The sequence below is a fragment of the Xiphophorus hellerii genome, chromosome 14 (assembly GCF_003331165.1).
Source record: "Xiphophorus hellerii strain 12219 chromosome 14, Xiphophorus_hellerii-4.1, whole genome shotgun sequence".
NCBI classification, from domain to species: domain Eukaryota; kingdom Metazoa; phylum Chordata; class Actinopteri; order Cyprinodontiformes; family Poeciliidae; genus Xiphophorus; species Xiphophorus hellerii.
This window is the reverse complement of record NC_045685.1, coordinates 19084786-19109988: the sequence shown is the minus strand read 5'-3', so window position 1 is coordinate 19109988 and position 25203 is coordinate 19084786.

The following is a 25203-nucleotide window of genomic DNA, read 5'->3' as shown; positions in this document are numbered from 1 at the left end:
GTTTATGTTTGTAAACTCAAATGGAACAAATATTTAGTGAAGCTTAAAAGCTAAACAGTGCTCCCTCCAGCTGACAAGCAGCATTACATCTCCGAGCGTCGTGTTTACAAACTTCTTAGATGAAATGAGAATTATAACTATTTGGATGAAGGTTGTCAAAGGGGTTTGTTTCAGTCTGTGCTTTTGCACAGTTCTGCCTGTAAAGATACATCAGTGATAGGAGATTTGAAACATATTGGCCCTTTTTGTTCTCTTTGTTCCAAAATGTATTGTTTATATTTATTTTGACAGCAATGGTTTCAGACTCATCTGTTAGCTCTCTGCGCTGCTTTTTTTTTTTTTTTTTTTATTTTACCGTCAATAAAACAGCTCACATTTTTGTCAGATTTCAGATGCATCCTCCCCCTCAATGTGGCAGCCTTTCTTTATTTAAAACACACAAAAAGCAACCCACTCCCACAAAAAGTGCTGCAGCGAGGAAAGGTCACGCTTAGGTTTGTAAATACCTCTTTGTTCCTCCAGGCCATGATCGGTTCTTTTGGTGAAGGCTATTTAAGGTCTTAATTTTGTTTCAGAAAATGTTCTTTTTATGCCATTTCACATTCTGTGTTATAGAATGTTTTCTTGAGATTGTGCACTTGAAAAAATGGCTACTGAAAAGACTACGGGTTTTTTTTGTGTTGTTTTTTTTTGGCAGCTCCATCATGTTGGCAGCACAGTGGCATCGGCATCTGTCTCTGGGTTCACGGTGGTGAGGAGGAGCTGGAGGAGGGGATGGATTTACTCTTTTCTGCAGGATCAGCCGAACGAAATGTCAGTGAAATGTTCAATCTCCAGTGGATCCCAACGTCTCGCTGCGATGATGGCGAGGCTAAGTGCCCCTTTGTTTGCTTCTGAGGAAGTAGATCAAGGATAAGGTGTTTGGTTAGTTGGAGGAGTGCGTGGGAGAGCAAAACGCAGCCGAGGACGGGGACTGTTGAAGAGGGGGGTGCATCCGAGAGTCCAGAAACTTGGCCTGTTTTCAAATGAAAGTGTATTTATGCATTTATTAGTCCGCATTGGCAGCCTGTGTTGAGCAATTGCTCTCCTCCTCCTGGTTAAGTCAGGACTTCTTTAGAAGTCGCACATAGATTTTCGATCGATGAATGCAAAAGTAGTGGATGAATGAAAATGTAATTTATTTTCACAGACGAAGGGGATGTTTCAGTGGCTTTTAAAGGAGCAAAGGCAATAAGAAACTGGCTATTTACGTACAGATGAGAGCAGGATCGGCTTCTGAGGTTCAGCAAGAGATCAACCAGAATGCCTTCTTTTATATTTCATTGAAAATGTAGAAACTATTTTTATATGTATACATTTAAATTATGTTAGTACTCCACCATTATATTCTATAAAATAGAGAGGCAAAGCCCACTGCTAAGCATGCATTTCATTAACATTAGCATGTTTTGTGTTTTTATAAAATACAAAGCCCCCTCACCCAAAAGGCTGATTTCTAATAAACCTAAATACTGGAAGAAATTGTTTTGGTATATAAATTTATGTAGGAATGTTGTTTATAGCACTAGTTAGCTGTTTAACCCCATTTTTAATCTTTATTTGAAACTAGGTGAGAGGGGATTTTTGTTATTTAGCTGCTAATGTGGGTATAAATAAAATATATGCCAGATTTTTGCTGACTATGATCTATGGTATTATTTGCAATTTGATAAAGTGATTAAGTCGTTTTACGTCTAAAATTAACAAATTTGCTCATGTCCAAAGTCTCTATGGTTCACTAATTGGCATGCTTATCATTAAGTTAGCCTTAGCTTCCATTGTGTGTCTTTTTCAATAAATCCCATCATGACATATTTTTAAAAATTTTAATAGTGGGACAGTAGTGATGACTTGGGAGTAATGTTTTTGCAAAATTCTCTGTAAAACTGACACAATGTTTGCTTAGCATTCATTGTTGCTAAAAAAAAAAAAAAAACACTCTTAAGTGTTTGCTATTTTAGTTTAGACCCAGCTAGTTAGCATTTTGGCATTTAGATTTTTTTTGTAGTTTAAGTAGTATGAGTATTGCCCAAAGTTGATTCATGCCTAATCTGCAAAACCCTGAACAGTTCTCTAATTGTAGGGGTTTTTTTCTAGTTAGCAAGCAATGCTAGCACAGTCGCTAGCATTTAGTCAGCACTAGCTAACTACAGAGAAGGGGGTCTATTTTGCTTAGAAATGTGCTTGTAAAAGCTCTGTTTGTGGCCCTGGTTGGCTTCCTAATTAAAATTGTCCCAGATTTTAGGTATTTAATCCTGTGAATGAATACTGGGGATTTGTTTTATTTAGCTTTCAATGCTCTACACATTATATATTGGAGACTAATTAACATGTGTAGCATTTAGTTAGAAGTACCGGTGAGTTTTGTGAGCATTAAATAATGCCTTTATGTGAGGTAACTCATTATGCTTAGGTTTTGACATAAGCAACTCTTAGCTTTCTGCAAGCTCAGCATTTCTGCCGTCTCTAAAATAGTCACTGGTACATTTAGATGATCTAAAACCATTGCTGTTGTTTTTATTTTTAGATTTTATTTGGGTCTTGAAACTGCTTCCCTGTCATGTCGTCCAGGTCATGTGGTCTACTATTTCAGCCTTTTGGAAGGCATCTCGTTTGAAGCCGATTGTTAAGATGTTGTGACAGTTGTGTGAACCCTGTGAAATTAACAATGTCTTAGAGGCACAGCTCACTGATTGCATTGAGACTAAGATGTAGGAAGTCAGCTGTGGAGAAGCCCTTCATGTTTTATTTTTCTTGTGTGAAGGGGCTTGTTGGAGAGGCTGTTTGCTGGGAATTGTTTGAAACCCTGTTGTCTCATAGATCAGATCAAAGAGCACTCAGTGATGCAATAAACTGGTGAAAAGAGGACATTGCTTGGATTTGCAGGATTGGTTTTGATCTTTTTTTTTAGCACAAAATTCCCTCAGCTTTTTATGATACCGGTTCTATTTAAGATCCAGCTTCTCAGGTTTTTATGCTGCCAGTAAAGCACGCACGTTGAAATCTGAAAATTCATAACGTCAAATGTTGTCCTTTTTGTTTCCATACACACACCTTCTGTTTAGCCAGCCTCTGCTGCAGCTAGCAGTTGAGACTCCTCCACTTCTTGCCGTTTCATCCCATCCAGGTGCACAGCGGGAACGCTGCCATGTACGTCCCTTGGTGCACGACAGTACAGCACAGCTGTGGAAGCCACCTAAAATTTGATTCCTCTCGCCGTAGCCTGGCAACGGCGGGTATTAGCGCTCGCAAGCTGGATGGGTGCAGTTCTGGTGCCAGAGGATGGGTAGGATGGGCGCCTGGTTGCAGCTCATTGGCAGATGACATTGAGTGAAAGCTGGCATTCTGAGATTAGGGGATCAGATGCTCACAGTGCTCCACGCAGGAAGTAGTATAAAATGTAAAAATCAATGCCAGGAGGGCTTGACGGGTCCTTGTGTCATACATTACACAGCACATAAACCCACATCACATTCATTTTTTTTAAATTTGTTTAATTTATCGAAGGCTATAATTTCATTTTTGGAAGATTCCCATATCTGGGATGATGAGTAAATATTTGCTCAGCTGAACAAGCCAAAACGTTTCACTCTGTGGCTTGTAAAAGCACTTTAAGATTTGAAGAAAAGCACTGGCATCTTTTTGAAGGTCACAGATTTCACTTTTTTTGTTACTCTCTAATAAAATACTGTTTGAAACATGCCAAAGATTTGGAGTCTAGTACGACTGGTTTAAGTAGGCAAACATCACTAACAACAGCAATTAAACAATGCAAAAATGGTCCAACAGACACAACCACAGTTTTGTCCCCCAGCTTATCTCTGCTGTTTTTAACTACTTGTAACATCTTTAGCTAAATATGCTCTAAGCTTATATTTAACCTGAATTATCAAACTCCTTGTAACATTGCATTTTTTGACTGAATTTCCAGTCATTGTGAGATGCACCTCCGGTGACTAATCTCACAGATTCAGTTTAAATTTGTTGACATCACCTGATCTATTCCCAGGAATCCTTCCTTGTTGGTTTCATCTATTCTCTGTCTATTCATCCTACCTGCAACAACATTGTCAAATAGTTGTTTGACAGTTAATTGTGTCAAAGTATAATTAATGTAAAATATTTATAGTTTTTAAATTCAGAAAAACTGCAATGCCTCTCCTGCACTTTTTATTATATTTTTATTTTATTATATGGTCACTACTACTCAGTTATATGAAGGAAACTATTAAACCTTTCCTTCACTTAAAAGAAAGACAAACATGGTTGTTTGGAAATATGCATGCAAAAAACACAGATGTGATATGGAAAAACTAGAGGAGCTCCTAATAAGTTAAAGGTGTTTCAATAATGGTAAAGTACCAAAATTATATTTATTGTATAAAAGAGACAACTCTGCCATAAGCAGAGTTAGCTTTTAGCTTATACTTTTGTGGAAGTCTATGCATCAAAGTCAAAGTAGGATTTATGAGGTACCACTAATTTAGCAGCACAGGGAAAAATTGTAATGTTTCTATTTCCAAATAAAGGCAAACAGATTGTTTTATTATGGTGATTTAGTCATACTTTCAGATCATAATAATCTGATATCTGCCCATACTGTGTTGCCACATAGCCAAAAATAAATAAAACAGTTCAATAATCATATCCCAATGGATTGCACATCTCTCAGGAAGTGATAACTCTCAGGAATTTTCACTTGCTGCTTTTCTGATCTGCTGTAGCAACGAGCTGTGCTGTTCAAACACTAACTTGGACATAAACAGGAACAACAAATATCAATTTTCAGCTGCATTTTTACATGTATTCCTTTATAATAATGCTCTAGGCTATTAGCATGTCAAATGTGCTTTTTACATATTTAATATTGTCACCATGTTGGGAAGGTATATGAGACGAATATGATTGAGCTCCTCCACCTCTTAGCTAAGCTACTGTTGTTGTTTGAAGAAATGCACCACTCCTGGCCAAAAATAACCAATCAGAGCCAGGAGGAGGGTCTTAGTGCTCTCATCCTCATGTATGCGCTGCTCATCAAATGACTTACCATTCCAGAAAAACTGTTTATCCACAGTCATTGGTGGCCATGCTAACTAGCCTTAGCTTTCATGGCAGGCTCCATTTCGGTGAACCAGCTGTAGCATAGCAGAGAGCAAGGAAGAGCCTGAATGTTGTACATGAGGATGATTGACAGCACTAAGCCCCTCCCCCCACCCCTTCACCTCCTTGACTCTGATTGGTTGTTTCTGACTGAGCGGCATATTTGTTCAGACCACAGCAAGTCCTTAGAGGTAAAGCAGAGGGGCTTGTTTTTTTTCCCTCCCAACACATGATCAATCTCATATCAAATAAGAAAAATATTAAAACATTTTTAAAAACATTTATGATGGTCACATGCTGCTGCTTTAATACTGTAATTTGTTGAAGCTCTGGTAATTTTACTCACGATTCCCAGACCTTAACTGGCAGTCTTATAATTAATAAAGTAGAAGCAAATCTTATAAACAAGTAAAATTTAAATTGTTATGCTAAGAAACCACAGTGGCGACCAAACCCCGATGTAGGGTAATTATCTGAAATTGCTTCTGATCAGCCTCTAACCACAAATTTTGTCTCATAGCTTATGTTTTCAGTTTCACCCACGAAAATACATTTCCTGTTTCGCTTTAACCCACCCTCCGCCTCCGACTCCACCATTTCAAGATAATAATAAAAACAAACAAACAAACAAAAAACACCATGTGGATTTAAAACACCACCAAGTAGCGTCTCTCCACTCGCTTGAGGCCACTGAATGGGGGAAGGCGGCTCTTCCCCCTAAAACGTATTGGCACACCACGCCAGCTTCTGCTTGCTAGAATACCAGATGCCTCACGCCACATGCTTCGACCACTTTGATTTCGTCTCTGTGCAGTTGTTGATCAGATCCGTCTCTGCTTGACACGACCTGCCTCCCGTCCTCCTCGTAACTTTCATCTTCTCCACGCCGGGCAGGCAGGCGGGCGGGCGGCTGCGGCTGTCTTGAGATGTCACACGGTGACGTGCAGTGTCCATCTGGTGCACGTTGTAATGGGGCTGCACGAATGAATGGCCAACCACTCCACTGCTCCCTTTATGAGTCTCAGCAGTGGCGCTGTCCAACTTTGATTCCCCAGTTATTAGGGAATTGAATTTCCCACTGCGGCGACGCCCAGAGGAGAGGAAGAGAAAGAGACGCACAAAAGGAGTGTGAAATCTGTGGCAGTGCTACAGAACATGCTGCACAGCCCACCACTGCTCTCTTCCTGGAGCCTCTTCTTCCTTTGTGAGTGTGTCTGTCAACACTTTTTCACTGCAACCAGCGCTCTGAAAGGAGGTCAGCCTATTGAGAATTGTTCCACAAAAAAACACAAAAAAACAACAACCCAATGAGTACTATAACAATGTTAAGCTGTCATATCAAACCATCAACCACTGTAAATGACTTTAATGTGCACAACTCGACCAGTCCCACTGGAAATAAAGTCTGATCATTTTTGTAGCACTCTATAATCTAATCTAACAATGTCAAAACAAACAGAAAAATGGGGAAAAAAAGGAAATGCATGCATAGATATGTACAGTTAACAAATGTGATGCCAGTTTGAAAGACTAAGTAAATGCAGTTAATGTCATGATGGGAAGGAAATATAAAAAATTAAAGAAGCACAATTTCAAAAATCCTGATGAGTGTTAAAACTAGACCAACAAATGGGGTAAAAAAAAACAAACAACAACAAATAAAATGAAATTCAAAGCTCAATGTTTATTAGTTTTAATAAAAATATTAAGGCAAAAGTATAATGAATAAAATCAAATTAAAAGTGTAATAAAATAGGAATAAATCATCTTGATTACTGAAAGTCAGTTAGAAATCAAACTCTTAAGTTTGCCTTTGAAAACGTCAATCACGCTTCGGTACTCGGGTCAACATGAAGGCAATAATATAATAAATTGATGCCTCACTGTGGGGGTTTGTTATAGCTTCAGGTATCATCAAAATACTTTATTTTCTCAGATGGACAGAAGAAAGTTGACTCACTTACTTGGAAGGATGCTGTGTTTTTCTTGCTGATGTTCGGATCAAACACAGAAAACCAAATTTCACATAAAATGGAGCTGTGATGGGAGCCTGCCAATCAATTTTTATGTCATGTATGGTTTATAAGATGCCATGAGCCTAAAGCTAACCAATCAGAGTTTCCAACTCCACAAAAAATTTACCTTTTTAAATAGTATTTTTCAAAACAAACTTTTGGTGCCTCTTTATGTGAGCTGCTATTAAAACGAACAAAGTTGGATTTTTGTAGAAAACACATGTCTAAATCTTTATAGATACAAAACATAAACAAGGCCCACAGTTTCTAAATTTTGGGGGGTTGATTGTTTCTTCTGATAAGTAATTTTTGCTTTTGAGGGGAATTAAGTGAATATTTGTGGGTTTTAGTTACTCCAAGATTAAGATGAATGAAAAACTTTAATAAATGAACCTAATATTTTCTTTATCTGTAAAATGCGTTGAAAACGTTTCCACCTGTATCAACCACCTCAGGTTACAGGACAGACTTGCTCCATTTAGGCCACCCAAAATCTGTCAGAGAGCCACAAATGGGACCGGAGCCGCACTTTGGGCACACAAGGTTTAATCTATCAGGAAGAATGATTATTTGGAAACTAGATTAATGCTTTACTTTGGCTAAAGTATTGGTTTATTTAGGTTACAGGAGAAAATTAAGCAGCTAATTGGAAGTGGGCAGCAGAGTAAAAAGTCTTTTCAAAGTTCAAGACTCGGTTCATGCTACATTGTGATGCTAAATCTTGACTTTTTAAGGAAAATGAGGACTGAATGCTGTTTAATGAGCAGCGGTTAAGCCAAAATCAACTTTAAGGCCTTGGTGGATAACTCTCTGGGGATTTTCCTTCATCTTTAAAAGTATTGACCGTTTCCCTCCGAATTTAAAGGGCTCCTCCTGGATCCCATCACGAGAGGATTATAGAGGAAAAGGGCAACTGGGATTGCTTGGAGAGCCGACCCCTTCCACTCGAGCCAGCACTCAAGCAGGGATGAAGTGGAGGTGCAGAGACGACCCAGAGGGAGAGAGCACAGAGGGAAGGGAAAGGCAGGGAGGTGGCATACTTTGGATTCCCAATATGTGTCCGGGGAATCCGATGTGAGGCCAGATGGCACGGGCCTGCCGGTCTTTGGGAATCGCAGCATACGGCTGTGGGATGCGAGGCAGAAGGTAGCGAGGAAACGGTGCCGGGGTCAGCTCTTGATGTTGGACGCTCCCCGGAGCTGTTCCTTTCCCATCCCTTTGAACAAGAGAGCATCTCCACACAACTGTGCCGCTTCTCTCTGCTTAATGCGACGGTTTGACTTCAAACACAGCGCTATTCCCCCCTGCCCAGAGCCTCCTGAGTTCCAAACATATGTTATCAGACCTGATGAAAACACCGTGCCAATAACATGCCACTGAGCTCCACGCTCGGGCATATGTGTGCCGTTTTCATCTCGCACAATTCCACGTGATAACGCCAAAACAAACCGATGCAACGCTCGCCGTCCCGACCTGCTTTTCCGTTCAGACGACCAGGATAGGATGGAAGTCAATTACGCCTGTCGACTCTCTCAGACAGATGTCCAGCGTAACCTGGTTAGTGCTAATAGGCAGGTTTTTAAACAAGAGCAATTATTCTTCCTCGCAGACCAGCAAAAGAGACGGATGTTAATATCTGATGCTGAATGTGTGTGACAGGTGTTGCCTCCAATTTCTCCAAGTCTCTCGTGGCAGCCCACTCTGTGAAAACATCCGAAAACAGGCTTTCAGCCAACATTGCGGAGATCGCACACATTTTTAGCACATACTCTTTGACTTCGGGAAAGAAGGGGGGGGAAAAAACATGTGCATGTGTGCAATGATCATCTCTTACTATTTTTGTCTAAATAAATAACAGTTTTTGGAAGCCAAGTGTGGTGTTATGCTTGTTGTTGCATCTCCATATCCGTGTATAGACTAAGATCCTCGTGCTATTCTCATTAATGGTCCATCTGGCATGTTGGCAGAAACACACTGGTATGAAGCTAGCTATGATTAACATTTAATCTATATGATTTTCTAATAAAAGCAAAGGTACCACACTTGGTAATGAGTAATTTCTTTTACTTAAAAAAATAAAATAATAATAATGAGACAAGTTGTTGGTTGCAATTGTCCGTAACGTGAATTTCCTTTGGTGCTTGTTTGCTTGAGTCACCTTTGTGCAGATAAGGTAAATTAAAGCCTAATTAAAATATGTATAACTAAACTCTAGATGATTGCAAGCTCTATAATAATAAACTAAAAATTCAAGTAAAAAAAAAAAGGATTTATTAAGGTTGTTTTTGCTACTAATTGCAAGTGTGGTTCTGTTGGAGCAGTTTAAGTCATTAAAATGACAGAAAATGTCTAAATTAATCAAGTAAGAATGCTTAATTACAATAAATTGGAGGAGGAAGAATAAAACAATTGGGGGAAAGAATTGTATAATGGAAAGAAAAATATAGGCTGTAACTAAAAATCTTGTTGCTACAATCAGTCTAGAGAATTTAATAAATAAATTAAAGAAAAAATAAATTCCCCTGCTGGATGTGATGAAACAAAAGACGGTGGAACTGCAATATTTTCTTGTTTTAAATAGTTGAAATTATTCATCAAACCTACTGAGAGAATAATTTAAAATACATTTTCTGTTCTAGTTACATTAAATTGTATTAACTCTATATTTTCACTTAAAATAAAACTAAAATTTGCCCAGTTTAAGATGAATGCCTTACAGAACAAACTCCACGAATCTTCCTGCACATTTCTATCGCCTTTTACTCGCTACTGTGATTCCTGCCTGAAAACGTCTTTACAAAACAAATGGCAAAAAAAAACAAAATGCCTCTACTTGCTTCAGATTATAGATGCTTTAAGACACCAGCTCCATGTTTACTAGGTTTAAAAGAACCTAGTAACCTTCCATAGACTCTCTCAGACATCTGCTGTGCATGGCAACAAGAACAGAGAAATTGGCTAGGGTTCAAGGCTCAGTGAGCGCCTTTTGTCGGCATACAGGCCTTTGTGGTGGGATAGGAGGATGGTGTTTACGGTTGCCACTACCTCCGTGGCCCCGACACACAGGGGATAATGAGATACAGTTGTTATCAGTGACAGCCGAGGGCCACGAGAAGTCGTATCGGCCGGGTGCCTTCACTCCGAGCCTGCCAACTTAGGAGATGAGATTGGGATGATGCTAATGTCCAACTGAAAGCTCTTTTTAATTGCTTTCTAGTACAAACCAACTCTGGAAGATTGTGTTACCCTATAGAAGATTACTGAGAAAAAAAAAACCCTGCAGTAATATAGCCTCTGCTAATGTTTAGATAACCAAAGTAAATGTATTTGTTCTAAATATCAAGTGGCTACATAACTCCTTTTGCAAATTTTGTTCCTATAGATGAGGAGTGTCAAACTCATTTTCGTTTTGGGCCAAATCAATATCGTTCATGCTCTTAAAGGGCCGGTGGTGGCACAATGTATTGATAAAACCTGTTCACAAACTGTTAAATTTATTAATCAATTGCTAAAATTAAATATTATTGAACGTCTTTTTAGTCCCTCCAGGATTTTGTGATTTTTTGCAATAAAAATTAAAGTGTTTGTGGTACTAATTTGGAAATATTTGCAATATTTGCACTTATTTATGACGGTAAAAGCAACTTTTTATTACTCGCTGTATAGCTCATGGACTATAAGTACAACTGTTAAGTACAAGTAAAAAAGTTTTTGACAATTTTTGAGAAAAAGCTGCATTAAATTTGTTGATTTTGCATGAATTTCCACAATAATTCTCAAGGAACTGAAGGGACTGATTGATATAATTTGACAGTAGACAGATAAAAACTACATTAATTTAATTGATAACATATATTTAAGCACACTTACTGTTTAGTCTAGAATCTAGAGGGCCACATAAAAAGCTATGGCGGGCTTTGCAAGTGACGTCACTCTCTTCGAAACTCCGCCTGCTCCTGTAAAGCCTGTCAAAAAACGCACGTGGTGGCCTAATATCGCTTTTATTTAGTTGATTTCACTTTAAAAATGGTCACATTGTGCTGCGCAGTCGACTGCACAAACAGACAAGGGTGAAAACAAAACTTGTCATTTTATTGTATAACTTTTAACGAGGAAAGATGGACAGCAGCCGATTCGTCATTCAAAACGACTGGCAGCCTTCGGTGTAACCGCGGATTTGCAGCAAACACTTTTTACAAGGTGAGAAGATTAATGTTCATATGCTTTATAAGTAAGGATGATTAGAAAGATTTCAAATATTGCATTATGAAGAAGTTACGCACGTCTAACCATTAGTAGTAACTATGGAAACAAAGCACCGCCATAACATGTACGTATGGAAAAACGGGTTAGCGTCTCGTCTTCTGTACGTTTTTAATGCCGCTACGCTGTAAGGGGAGACGCTGTTTACGACAGTGACATAAATCGTGTGGTGGCAAGTCGGTAAATTGATCAACACATCATGAGGACCGCAGGAAGTACGGGTCGGTTTCTAAGCTAGCTGTTTCAAGCTAGGAAATATCGCACCCAACCAGGTGTGTTCAGAAACAAATTAGCTTAACTCGAACAAGAAGAAGCTATGAATAAACTGACCAAAACAACTTCAGACCCTCATTTCCGACGTCCATCATGGCGCTTTGAATGATTAAGTGACGTAGTTGCAAAGGGTCTATACTTGCCCTATGGCTAGTGTTGACTTCGAATTCTTAAGTAACGTTACATGAAGATGAGCGTAACCATGGAGATGTTAACTGTAGCATATTGTTAGCCTATGAAAGACTTTTAAAAAGAAAGGTAACATTGATTTTTAGAGCAGTTCCTGTACAACAAAAACGTTGGCTAACGAGTCCAAACTGTTGTTGAAAATCAAAAACAAAAATCAACAGTAGTTTCGTTTCTTAAATCCTCCAAAATTGTTATTTTTGCTAGCAGGATTTTTTAGTTGACTTGATTATTCTAGATACATTAGATGTTTGAAACTAGGGGTTACCTTGATATTTTGTGAGGAGTTTTCAAATAATACTAGAGATTTAATTGATTAACTTGGAAGACTCATACCAGATGCTAAATAGTGAATGCTATCTGAATTATGTTTGCTTAGACTGCTGAACATTTCTGACCTGGATATGGAGAACTGCTTGATTTGACATAGTGAAAAATCTGAGTGGAATACACAAAGGAAACTACTGTTATTGCCAGCCAGGTAAGAATATTTATTTAACATTTTTTATTGGTAAGCACTACAAGCCATTAGCATTCAATTTGGTAACCTACTAATCTGTGAAATACAGTACACCAAACCTGAACTCAAGATGTTCTCAGCCACCCTAAAGAATCGACTTGACAGTTTATGTCAATGTGCACGGGTAAGAGATTATTTTAAACAGTGTATGTTATGAAAGTAGATAGCCAATTCACATTTTAAATGTATTGTTAGGCTCCATATCTAATCCAAGAAAATCTTTGTTCATGTATGAAACCCCCCCACAAACATATTTTCCTTTAGGAAATATGGTGGTAACTATATTTATAGAGAATAATCTGATATGATGATATGGTGTTGTAATCAACCACATAAAGCCTCCTGTTCCTCCCTTGCTGAATTAGATCATCTTCATCTTAATAATTCCTCTGTTTACTTATCCAGATTATCCTTTTGAATGATAAAACCTGTTCATTTGATTTCACTGTTTCTGTTTGCAACAGGACAGGTGCTTAATTTACTGTAAAAAAAAAAAAATTGTTTTCTGCGTGACCTCCAGAGTTGCAGACAGGAAATTTGCTGATGTACTACTGCAAACACCCGATAAAATCTGTTCTTTAGCTCATGAATTTGAGAGAAAGAAAAGTCACAGTTTCAGTTAAAAGTGACAAACATAAAATTTTGTTTTTTGAATCTCCCAAAGAAAGTTGAATTTGTTTAAACATTGTAAAAAATAAAATAAAATAAAATTTAAAAAAAGGTCAAAATGTACAAAATTGCTAATGTTGATTTAGCTCTGGTTTCCAAAACCTGAAAATTGCCGGTCTGAATTCTGAGAATGAAAAGAATTAGTTTTAAGAGTTTGTAGGCATTTACAAAAAAATCATACATATTTAAAGTGTTGCATGATGTTACATGTAGTATAAAATGGGTCTCATGGAGCTTTCAGAAAAAGATAAAGAGTATGAAAGAGCACTGACTGTTTTCTGATGTTTGAACAAAAACAACTCTCACAGTAGATAAAAGCTAAAAATAAAACTGAGTCACTTTAAAACATATTCAATTATAATTTAATTAATCTGAACACTAACTTTGTTCCATAAATCCTCAGAGAGACGCTGCATTTTGTCACAATGGGTTGGCGCTATGCTAGTGTTAGCTTAGCTCTGGATAGCAAAACTGAAAACCTTAGCTTTGCCTACGACATTAGTTTAACGCGGCTTTCAAAACTTAGTCAAAACAGTTAACTGAGTAAATGTTTGTAAAATATTTTTAAATATGTCATTTGTAAAGCAATTTGAACTGAATTGTTATTGAAATACAAAGAAACTTGATTAAAAAAAAAACTTGGTTTGTTTTAGTGGAACCGTCTAACAACGTTGTACATTTAATCTGCTTGACTTTTAAAGTATTTTAGTATTTTACATATTAGGGCTTGAATGTATCACAGAAGAACAAAATGTTCTGCCCAAATTTTATGGTTAGGAATATGAAATAAAACAAGTTAGCATTGATTAGTCACATCATTGAAGAGATCTACGCATTTTAGCTCAGCTGTTTATTAGGGGGAAAAAACACACAAAAGATCTTGGGACTTTATTTTTTACCTTTTCTTGGTTGTTTTCCTTAAATACTTCATTAATGTTAGGCAATTAGAACTTTTAGTTATCAAATATTTTGTGTATTGCAATTAATAAAATACATTAAATTTCCATCACTGCGCTTCACAGAAATTTGTACTTATCTCAGAGCTCACACTAAACAAAACCGCTAATTAGCAGTGGCACATATTACCAAAAACTCATCTTAAAACTTAATGGATTTGTTCCAAAACCAGATAAATTGACTTTAAGAAAATTTTTTGTTACATTATAAAGTCTGCACATGAAGCCCAGAGAAACACAGCTTGTACTGTGAAGTCTGACAAGCAGCCATGCGCGTTGTTTGTGAACAAATATCATTGTTCATGGAATTTGGGGTCGACGCTCACGCCCTTATAGATGATTTATGCACTGAGTGAAGGGATGGGGGAGGATAGATGGGCAAATTTCATCTGGCTATAGAGAGCTTCAGCTCAGCAGGCCTTGAGAAGGCTTAAACATAAGCAGGATGGGTGCCAGGTCCTCTCCTCGGCCATTGTGCTTTAATTAACCTACATGGAGCTGACTGCTAAAATGTGCAGTGATAGATAAGGCTTCTTGGATGATTGATTTATTTACCACACATGCTGGTGATTTCCATAAAATTACTGCTCCCATTACGAGCCATATGGACCACAAACGTCATTAATGCACAACGTATGTATGGCCACGAATGTACAAACCATATATATATAAGGCATATTTGGTGGAAACTAGTAATTATGAATCTGGAAAAGCCATCACTGCTTCGGTAATGGTAAATATTCTAAAGGAGGGTGGATGCATGACTTTCTGGGACTTTTCTGGCTTTGTGAAGTGAAGTCTGGCACAGGCCCAGCGCTGGTCGGAGGCTGTGATTGCTGCCGAACATCTCCATCAGAGAGCACTAGAAGGTAACGCTGGGATTAAAATGGGCACTGCTGGCACATGCAGACGGGCAGGGGGCTTCTTTTTTTTTTTTTCTCCACTAGGCCATTGTTCCATATGTGCTCCACCTGCGCCTCTCAGAGCCTCGCGCCAAGCACACGGCCAGCAGGCTCTACCAACCTTGATGATTGGAAGTTGCCATAGCTACGCTGGAAGCTGGTGCTGGAAATGAGTGTGGAAAGGGGGTGAGGCGCTGTAAATCTCAACATGCTATTTTTTTAATTTAGGAAATTGGCAAAGGAAGTGTAGTAAATGAATCGCCGTTAATAATAATTCACATATGGGACAAAACACAATTAGGGCTGTTTTTGGCTACAGGCGAGGAGGAAAGCGGCTCCCTCTAAAATGTGATCTCATCTCATCAAAGGCACTTCAGCTTTCCCAGTAGTCCTGATTGAGGAGATGGAACGACTCTGTCTCCTAATGATGTTTATGGAAATAATATCACTGGAAATTATTGTTGGACACAAAGAGCAGCGAGATGGAGACATCAATCATGCCATCATGACCCATAAGCTGGTTCCTTATCAGCTCATGAAAATGGATGGTAGCGGTGATTCAGTGCGCTGTTTATCAGACAACTAACAGAAAACTCAAATTTATTTTCCCCCCTCTGGGAAGCATACCCTCTTCTCAACGCTGTTTTGTTTCATAAGTCTTTTTTTTTTTCCCCATAAATCGTTTGGAGCGCAGAGGAAAAGGCGAGCAGCAAAGCTCACCCGTAGCTTTTAATAACACGATGGCCACCATCCAGCTTCAGATGAGGCCTGGGATTGGCTGATCTCTTCACACCCTGGCACCTGGAGCAGCTAGAAGACTGTGTGTGTGTGTGTGTGGGTGTGTGTGTAGGGGTGCACTGTCAGTGTGTGTGAGAGGGTGAGGGGAGAGAGAGGGTAAAAGAGGCTTTTATTGGTGGCTGCACTACTGGAGGCGTGACATGACAGGAATCAAAAGGCCCTCACCTGCAACCAAGTGCGAAGAAAAATCATTAAAATGGTTTCAGCCCAAAAGCTTTTTTGCATAAAATCCGGAAAAAAAAAATTCTATAACATTTTCAGCTCAACATTCAAAGTTGGTGTAAAAAACTGTTTGGTCTGTATCGAGTGTTTTCCCCCTTTCTAATCGCTTCTGTTTTTCCCTCCTTTTTTTGGCACAGTCAAGTGTTTCTGATCGTCAAAACATTTAATTTTGGACAAAGATAACCTGAGTGAATACAAAGTTCCCAAATGATTATTTAATTTACCCAGGGAAATGGATAAATTGCAATCCAAGGCAACCTGTTCCGCTATAATATATGTAATTGCTCCCCAAAATGTATTAATTGTACCACTTTAGTGGGAATACCTGCCATCATCATTACAATAAATGGCAATGAATTTATTTACATTGCTGTGGAAGAATACTTGGCCCACTCTTATTTTCAGAATTGTTTTTTTCAGCTACATTGGAGAGTTTTTAAGCATGAAGTGCTTCTATAAGGTCCCGTCAGTCCAAAACTTTACTAGTTCACCCTAAAAGCCTTCGCTTTACTTCATTCGCCTTCACAGAATTCATCAGTTACAGCATGTCCAGGTCCTGAAGCAGAAAAGCAGAACCAGACCATCATACTGCCACCACATTGTTAAACAGCTGGTATGTTCTTTTCTGAAATCCTGTGGGAAGATTTTATACACCATTCGAAAAGTGCAGCTTCTGCCTCAATAATCCACAGAATATTTTCCATAAAGTCTTGGCTCATTAAGATGTTGGTTTTTTTTTTTGACAAATGCAAGACGGTGCATTTCTGTTATTTTTGGTCAGGAGTTATTTTGATTTAGGAATGCCTCCATGACTCCCAATGTTGTCCTGTCTCCTGTTGAATCATGAATGTTGACTAAGTGAGGGTTACCGTTCTTATTTGATGTTGTTCTGGGTTCTTTTTATTGACCTCATTGCTGATATGCTCTTGGAGTAATGTTGGTAGGCTGGACACACTTGGGGAAGGTTGTTTCATGTTTTCTTAATTTGTGGTTCTCTGGAAACTTCAGGCCTTAAGGCCCACACACACCGCTTGCATCCGACTCTTTACACTTGGATCCGACTTTTTTGTCCTGACTCTGACATGACGGTACCTGTACGATTCAACTCACTTGCAAGATCAAGTATTCTTGTGAGAGTATGTACCGGTAGCCTGAACCAACCCCTTGTTCTACACTTTGCTTTGTACAGAGGGTCTGGACCTTTTGACTATTGAGAAACGATTGCTTGCTGGAGATGTGAACTCTGTTTAAGTTTTACCCAATTGCTAACGTTTGCCCATGGCGTATATACTACGTCAGTTGGATGCTAGGAAGCTTACCGGAAATTGCAAACGCTGTACACAACCATCATCCATTGCAAAGAGAGTAGTGTTGAGCCGAACGAGGCGGTTGTTGATGTTAGTTCAATATTTGGAAGCGTGGCCAACATGGACTGAATGACTTTGTTTAGCCATTGCTAACACTACAGACAAACTACGATTCTAAAACAGCGCAGAAAATCAACGTCATCGCTCACAACTTCTTCTGTTCGCTGATTGGCTCGGTTGAAATTCTACAAGACAAATCCACTTCAACGGGAGGAATACCAGACAGAGAACTGAAGAGAGATGAGAATTGGGTGTAATTACGTAGGAAGGCAATGGCCAGGCTAATGTACCAGAAATCTCACCTGCATAAGCACAAACCGGACCGGCAGTAAAAATCAAACCTGCTCAAGTAAAGTTATCGTTTCACTCTTTCATCTTTTTCTGTACTTCTGAGGTCCCGCCATGGATAACCACACTGCTGCTTTTGTGGGTACAAAATCCTAGTTTGTGTTTTCCCCCAAAGCAGATGTGTTTTACTTTGCCACACTCATGACATTCTCGTCAAATTGCTGCCTAGTCGGACAGTCGGAGACGTAGTTGCAGGGAATTGTTGGCGGTCTGCGAGGCCCCATTAACTTTAACGTGGATCCAGTGTGTCTTGGCCTTTAAAATGGCTTTGTAACTCTTTCCAGACCCATAGATGTAAATGTTTCTCATCTGTTCCTGAAATTTTGGGGTTCTTTTTAGACTTGGGTATGTTATGTTTTAAGATCTTGCAGTGGTTTCAAACTGCATTCCTCGACGGCCAGAGTCCCATAACTTTTAGATGTGTCCATTGTCCTTCACACTTGAATTAAATGGTGAAACTACTTCACTAGCATGCAGTCAAGCTTTGCAGGAGTCTGCTAACGAGCTAATATTAGAGCCAGGTGTGGTGAAGCAGAGAAACATATAAAATTTGCAAGACACCAACCCTTAAGGACTGGAGTTTGAGACCACTGTCTTATAGCCTACTTCATTTGGACATAGATGTTATATTTAAGTGATTTTTTTAGGTCTGACAGTAACAAATCCTAATTATGGGAAGTTGTATTGCTCTCCGATTTCCAATAAGATGTGGATAACCAGTACATTTCTGTTTTAGCAGGGCAGAGATCTTGTTGATATCCCCTAAGAAATTAGATCATCATTTAAAAACGCTGTTTGTATTTATTCTGTTTGTTTATGTCTGGTTGTGAAATTTGTTGATCTGAAATTCTTTGGTATGACAATCAAACAAAACCGGAGAAATCTGTAAGGGGGTAAAGACTTTTCCACAGCATTGTGTGTTTAAATGAGACTAACAAATCTGCTCGGCTAAAATAACCCAAGTGTTTGTGTATGATTAGTACCTCTTTCCGAAAGCGGCTGTGCAAATATGATATGTACATTTGCATGCATGTCATCGTTGATTTCGGCATTAATCCATAAACCAAACTGAACTGAGAGCAGACTGGATTGTGTGTTTGATTTGTTCAGCTGGGCATTTTGGGTTACGATCACCACACAGATAAAGGCTGATGTAAGATTTATTTTATTTTTTTAATTCTGGGGTTTGCAATTTTTGCTCCGAGTTTGTTTTTGTTTTGTTTCCTGGTCCGGATGTGACCTTTCCGAGCGATTGGAAATGCAGAGCAGCAACAGACAAACTGACCTGCGGTGGAATTAGCCGCTGCTCCTTTCGTCTCCGGCAAACCCGACAGCTTGAACACGCCTGGGCGCTGCCTCACAAAGGCGCTCTGCGGAGGAGGCCTATTAATCTTCCCAAAGCCTCAAAAAGCAAAGAGGCCAGCGAGGGCCCCCGAGTCTGGTGCCCGGGGCCCACAGACAGGGGTGCTTGGCAGGCTCTGTTTGGTCAGTTTTGACCCACTGTCAAATGGCCAGGGGTCATAGAGGGGCACAGGATGGAGTAGTTATGCCCTTTAGCAGATGCTAGGCTGCGATGAGGTCAGAGGATCATTCCTGGTGTTCATGGCCTTCACATCACTCAGGATGTTTCTCGATCAAAAAGGAGTCAGGAAGTAATCAGGAAACCTGTGTGGCTGTTTTCATCCTTCACTGTCTGTTTAATTAGAATCTACATTAGGAGACGTGTAATGAGTTTGATCTCTTGATACACAAGTAGCGCAAAAATAAGCCTGCCCGCTAGAATCTTGAAATCATGGTAATTGCTTGCAGGCTCATGCATTTCTTTCCATCCATCCATCCGTAGTTACTGGTGTTAACTTGTGTGAATGCAGCAAAAGAGCAAGCCAACCTTAGCTAATTGTTTGAAACTATTTTTTCACTTTGGTTGTATTTTCTCTAACATCCATCCATCCATCCATCACTTTAGTTTAATGGTTTCCAGGTCAGGGCAACACGCAGCGATACACCATTGACATCGTAATGCATGAAGTACACTGAGATGTTCACAATTGGATGAAATCTGTTTGCCTTACACTACTGACTGACTTTTTTAAAAAAATGGCTGAATAAATAATCTCTTCTCAGCAAAGGTACCTGTTGCATGAACAAAGGAAACATACAGGAAGCAGAAAAACTTTGCTTCACAAAAGATTCACAATGGTTCACAAGAGTTCAGATATATCCCAAACTGAAACCCTTACAAGTCATTTGCAAAACTCTCCCACAAACAAACAAATCTGTTACATGGGAAATTTAAAAAGGTGCCATAAATAAGTTGAATAAGCGTAAATAAAACAATGCTGAAGTATCTCTTGGTTCAGTTTCAGCATTCAGTCTTCTTCAGTTAAGCACTCCTGGTTTTCATTATTGGGTTACAGCTGAAGTTTGCAGACAAGTTACCAAACAATCAAAATACTCTCATTGTACAAAAGTAGCTGTCAGATTTAAAAAGCTGCATAACATATTTGTCTCCCTGTCTGATACTGAATCAGACTAATCTTTTCCTGTTTTAGGTCAGTCAGGATTAGCAAAATCATTTCTCTTTGGTAAGTAGAATAACAGGAAAGAGGAGAGGGTTTTAATTTTTTAATCTCTTCAAATTCTGTTCTTCTGTACTTCACAGTTGGTTTTTCTCATCTTCGAAGCGTTCCCTGTTTTTCCTCCACTTCAATTTTAGTTTCATTAGACCATGTCTCCAAATCTTGTATCTAGTGCATATATCTTATTACACAAAAAATAAGACAAAACCAGCTGAAAAGTAACTTATCATCAAGATATAGAAGCTTGTTTTAAGTCAATTCCTTGATATTTTTGAAAGAGTTCTAGTTCCACTGGCAGATAAATTAACTTTAACACGTGAAAAATATCTTATTATAAGTGAAACAATCTGCAAATGAAACTAGTACTTTTTCATCAATATCAAGGAATTATTGACTTAAAATAAGCTTCAATGCACTGATGATAAGTTACTTTTAAGTTAGTTGTGTCTTCATTCAAAAGTACTAAGATATACGCACTAGAAACTAGACAAAGATAGTTTGGTGTTTTTGCAGTGTTCCAGAACCCATCTCGTTGTCTGAATGAGTTTCTCAAGGGTTCAGAGGTGTGGGATATTTTCACAAACACGATAGACTAATGTCAATATCTGTAACCGTTAGACGTTTTGAAGTAGCTTACTATATGCTCAGTGTTTAAAACATGAGAAGAGAACTGCCCTCTTTATGAGAAACATGTAAGCTCTGCATAAATCATAGCTAAAAGCAAGCAAAATACCACAGCTGTCTTAATTTATCAGCGAGGTCCATACTGAAACATTGAATTTTGTCACTCGCATGATGATCTTTCCATATGTGGTTTGGCCACATTCCCAGTTAAATACCAGTTAATAAAGATGCTGCTTAAATTGAGAGGAAGACGACAAATACTAAAATGAAATTTCCTGATGTGTTAATATGCACAGCAAGCGGGAAGCATTTTATTTTCGGTTTCATATCTGCCAAACAAACACCCTGAGACGCAACCATTAAACGACCCTGTTATCTTGTTGGAGCTTCAGCTGGGTCCATTTCCTCTTAAACAAACAGACCTTGCTCAGGCCTTTTTCAGAGTGTGCATAAGGACTTGTCAGAATGGATGTGCCCCGCTGCGGCGGCTGCTCCTTTCACCCCTCAGCCCGCGAACAGAAACGAACAGAGCTCCACTGTGCCTCGGCGGACATTGAAATTCTCCCGGCGTTTGTACAGTGAATTCCATTTCCGTGCCTTTTGATTCATGGGCCCTTCTCTTTTTTTTTTTTCCTCCATGAAGTACCTTTTTGTCCCCTGTTTGAACTTGAGTGAAGAATTGCTCTGCAAATGGATGTTGGGGTCAGAGAAAAGAGGTGCACAGGATGACTTGAGAAGGAGGAGGGGGTTCTGTGAAGGATGGGGCAATGCTACAGTAATAAAGAACATTTAAAGGAAGTCAGTACAAGCTGGCCTCTTATGGCGAAGCTTTTACAGGAAATCAGCTGCCTTCAAGTAAACAAGAAGTAGCTTAAACTTTTGAATACATGCAATGAGCTTTGAAAGCTACTTGCTGCTTTTCTGGTTAAATATTTTCTAACTAAATACATTTGTTTTATTGCCTTATCAATGCACATTTAAACAGCCATGTCTCTCTGCTAATGTCATATAAAGTTAAACTCCGCCTGTGTTGGTAATTGAGATTGTCCCTCTGTGCTTTGTAAAGCTGTTGCAAAATGTGCATACATGAAAACACTTAATCTATCTGTTGATTTATCATCGTGATGATTATTAAAACCATATATTCGTCACCTGTTGTCCACTCATCCCTGATTCATCATCCATTCACTTTCTTCCACGTTTAAAGCCTGTCCGCTGCTACCTAAATTCATATCAAACATTTTGTCACTATTATTTTAAAAACTCTGAAAAGAAAAGAGACTCTGAACTCTGGCAGCTTAGAATTTTAGAAAAATATTTAATTTTTACACAAGGAAATGTTTCTGGCTTTACCGACGTTAGTTGAAGATTGACCAGATTGCAGCTGATTTCGTCTGTTTGAATTCATATGCGTCCCAACGTTTTCTCTGTACTAGCACATCATGAAACTTTTGCAGTCGAAGCCTGCAAGCAGAATACGACACTTATATGTTGTTAGCATATAGGGAAACTAGTCAGGTGGGAAAATACAAATGGTAATTTAATTTTGTCCAGTTTAAGTTCTGAAGATTGTCACTCTTCTTTTCACCAGTTACTGCAACTTTCCTTCGTTGAGGCTCAGCAATCACTGGAGTCAAACTCCACATTAAACAAACAGTTTTGAAACCCTTAATCTGTCTGATCTTCATCATGTTTTCTTCATCAAAGTGGTATTTCTTTGTGGAAATGTCCAAATGAGAAGATGAAAACACTTCAGAAACTGCTTCGGTACGAGTCGAAAGGTGTTTGTTTATTCTTGCACTCTGGTCTTCAGTCACTCTGTAAATATGATTTATTAACTTAGTTCTGTGGCTGTTTTCTTGACCATTAGTCAATTTTTTTAACCATATTGGCACATCATGAAATTGTCAATTGCTTTTCTTTAATGAATTGCACCTCTGAGTTGTATGATCACAGTTTTACCAGTTCAACCTACTGCTAAAATATTAGAAACCACCATTGTTTTAGATGTTTTAAGATTTAATCCTTGCCTCACTTTACTAACTAAATAAATCCAGGAGATAAGAACAATTTGCATTATTTGTTTTTGATCTGGTACTCAACATCTGTACAACTGTACCCATACTGTCTGGAAAGGTCAACTCCAAAAAGCTTGTTCTCATCCCAGTTAGGTTCATCTTGAACTGTGAGCTGCTCGTGGATTAGGGGATGAAAGAATGCCACCGACTGTGAAATTGCCTGATTTTTATCTAGGATGTTGAGGGAGCAGCTGTGCACAATCCTCTGCCCTAATCTCGAGGTTGGAGACAGGACTGGGTGAGGGAGTTTGCGTTATGCTCCTGCAAAGGTGCACAGCACAGTGGTGGTGAAGGGTCCTGTTTATGCACGCCTCTTCAACAGACTACTTATTCCTGATAAGTTAACGAGTGTTTTTTCCAGCAGTATGAAAGAGGTTTAGGATATGAAGCGACAACTTTTGCTTTTTATGTTCCAGCTGATAAAGGCCATCGCCACTTAACAGATGTGTCATAACGTTATTACTGATGCATGAAGCGTTTAATCCTGCCGGTTCCAACCAAAGCCTGAAGGTGGAAAATAGAGATTGAAGGAAACAAATTGAAGAATTTGATCCATTTATGTTTAGAATTTCTGTTCATGATGCAGGACTGTAAATTTAACTTTCATTTAGCTTCCAAAAGCGCTCCCAGCCCTCCATGAACGCAGATAAAAATACTTCTTGACTCAGTTCTTACAGTGTCTTGTAAAAGTATTCATAATCCTTAAATGTTGTCAAATTTGGATCATAAACTTAAATTTGACAGGCCAAATTTGTATTATTGTTTAACTGCAGTTGGGGGCCACAAATATATCAAACTGTTTTCACGTTAAATGATAAGCAATATGATAAATGCCCACCCATAGTGGTAACAAAATAATACAATCTGAGAATATAAGGAGGCAATTTTAGTAAACATTAGTATTGCATTTTGGTATTGAATCTGAAATCTGGTCATCAATTTCTGGAATAACTGAAATTTGTGTGGCCAGCTTAAATAAAAAATGGGATTTGAGGTTCTGTGCTTCAGAAAACATCCTGATATTTGTGTCAAAGAGCAAACAGTACGGGTTTGTCCTGCGTTTGATTTGACTGCTTTTGAACGGCGCTGCCCACATCCAGAAACGTGTTCACCATCGTGCCACGCATGCCAGCTGAAGCTCCCTCTGCAGCTGGGGAGGACCGTCCCTCAAGGTGGATCTTGGATATTTGCATACGCTTCGATCCGAAGCCTCTCTCTCTCTCTCTTCCCCGCTCCCTCCACCGCTTCTGATGCTGAGATATGCTCAGCAGGCGACGGGCAAACATATGCCTGAGATGCCACAGGGTGCTGAAGCCGGATCATCTCCAAAGGCTAACTGGCAGGTCTGAGCGGGGACGGCGTTGATACATATTATTCACAAAGAGCATGGCTGAACAGAAAAATGTGCCCGGCATGTACCCAGCTGCTTTGTTGGCACGAGGTTCAGCCTCTGCCTGGGTTTCAAGACCGGGCTCTGATTTAGCCGCACATTCACCGAATTCCCCATGCGGCTCCCATCCTTTCATTCATTCATTCATTCATTCATTCATTCAGCCACAGGCAGGGCTCCACCAGTGAGCTAATGTTTGTGTTTGTGTGAGAAATCGAGAAATGACGGCAAGCTTGGATTTTTAACACATAGACGCAGTGGAGTCTGATGAAGCACAAAAAGGCCTCTGTGTGTTCAGACCATCCAGGTGGGAGCTGAACACAAAATCAATTCTTTGACCTTTAGGAAAACCCCTCTGTGAGCATTTTTTTTCTTCATCACAGTAAACAAACGCAGTTTTTTCATTTTTCATCTCATTCACGGATTCATTTTGACACGTACTGGCTCCATACAAAGCACAACTGAACACATGCTTCCCGTTTGCAGCCAGACACAGCAAGAAGCTGTTCCCTGATCTTCTCACCCTCCACATGGGTGTTTCTTTCTGTAGCTGTTTACATTCATAAACATGGATGGATGGATTTTTCCATAGCTTGTCTCTTAGCCAACAGGAGGTCAGCAGGTGCTCCTGCGCTCACCAGATGGCTTGTTTGCCTCGACGTCACCGATGAGGAATGTTTAGAGATGTGGCTCCCTCTAGAGGGGAAACTGTGACATTTGCTTAATCTTAAATGTCAGTTTTAGGGCAATAATTTGTGCATAGTTGAATATACACTGTGCACAATTATTAGGCAAGTGACTATTTTGACCATATCATCATTTTTAGGGATTTTTTTTAACTCCTGGCTAAAAAAAACCCTGAATTCTTAAAGCA